The sequence below is a fragment of the Sinocyclocheilus anshuiensis genome, unplaced genomic scaffold (genome assembly GCF_001515605.1).
Source record: "Sinocyclocheilus anshuiensis isolate Anshui unplaced genomic scaffold, SAMN03320099.WGS_v1.1 scaffold595, whole genome shotgun sequence".
NCBI lineage: Eukaryota > Metazoa > Chordata > Actinopteri > Cypriniformes > Cyprinidae > Sinocyclocheilus > Sinocyclocheilus anshuiensis.
In genome coordinates this window covers 316,375-317,589 of record NW_015551037.1, presented here as the reverse complement: position 1 = coordinate 317,589, position 1,215 = coordinate 316,375, and the positions used below count along the sequence as shown (strand labels likewise).

Genomic DNA, 1,215 nt, shown 5'->3' with positions numbered 1-1,215 from the left:
ATTTAATTATTATTTTTTAATTTAGATATTATTTATATTTAAGTATTTCTGTATTAAACATACGAAAACCTTAACTGCAACTTTAAAATTAAAATAAAAACACAAAATATAGAAAAAAACTGTTTCAAAATATTAAGAGTATATCAAAGATACATCATGAATTGATAATTAATTGATAATTGATTATATACATATATATATATAGAGAGAGAGAGAGAGAGCATAATAAATGCAATTATTTATTTAATTATTTTTTATGTAATTATATTTATTTCTTTTAAAATAATTAATAAAATTACTTTTTATATTATGTTTTTTTTTCTATTATAAAAAATGATGGAAGAATAAATAAAATATTTTAACCAAATTTAATCCTATCAACAAATAATGTATTTAATTGTTAATATAATTATTATAGTTAATGTAATTAATTATTGTTTATATTATATATTTTTCTAATATTAAAATTGAGCCAAAAATATAGTAACTTTACCAAACTTTTTTAACAATTGTGCCACAAACAGCTCAGAAAAAATGATAAATACAAAAAAACCATACAGACAACATTCACAATCAATACTTAATTATTTAAATTGTAAATAAATAATTAATATAAGTATAATAACCCTATGTGTGTGGAAATATGTGTGTAAACATACATATTTATTATATCAAGTCAAGTGCAATGCATTATTATACCTCCAGAAAAACTGCACACTGTCTCCTCAGAAATAGTATGCAGTGTGTGATTATGAAGGTCCCTCAGATTCAGTCGTGAACACAGAAAGAGCTTCCAGAGTTAGTCTGGTCTGGATCTGCTGATGGTTTAATTCCAGAGCGGCTCTGAATGGACAGATGGAGATCAGAAAGGGCAGCGTGTCCTCGGTGTGGAGATGAGTCAGTGACGCAAAAGAAGTTCATTCCACAAGCAGCAAATGTGAAGAACTGCTTCCGTTTGAGATCTTTCCAAATAATTAGGATGAGAAATGTGAGTCATGTGACCAGAAGAGAAGCCAGCTGATGTCCTGAACGGAACAGAATTGGATCATAATTACGTTTTTTGAAAGTTTAGTTGTATTTATATTTTTTTCTGAGCTGATTGTCGCACAATTATATATTTAAAAAAAACGTAAATTTTTTGAAAATAAATTATATAATATAAATTATATCATCTAAATAACAATGCATTACATTAACTACGTTAATTATATTAAC

The 1,215-nt window shown here is 25.3% G+C and overlaps 1 protein-coding gene across 1 annotated transcript in view; it reads left to right on the top strand.

Annotated features, from left to right (window-relative positions):
- The window catches only part of fig4a (FIG4 phosphoinositide 5-phosphatase a), a 76,526-nt gene that overhangs the window by 62,295 nt on the left and 13,016 nt on the right, over positions 1-1,215 (top strand). The window lies entirely within an intron of this gene.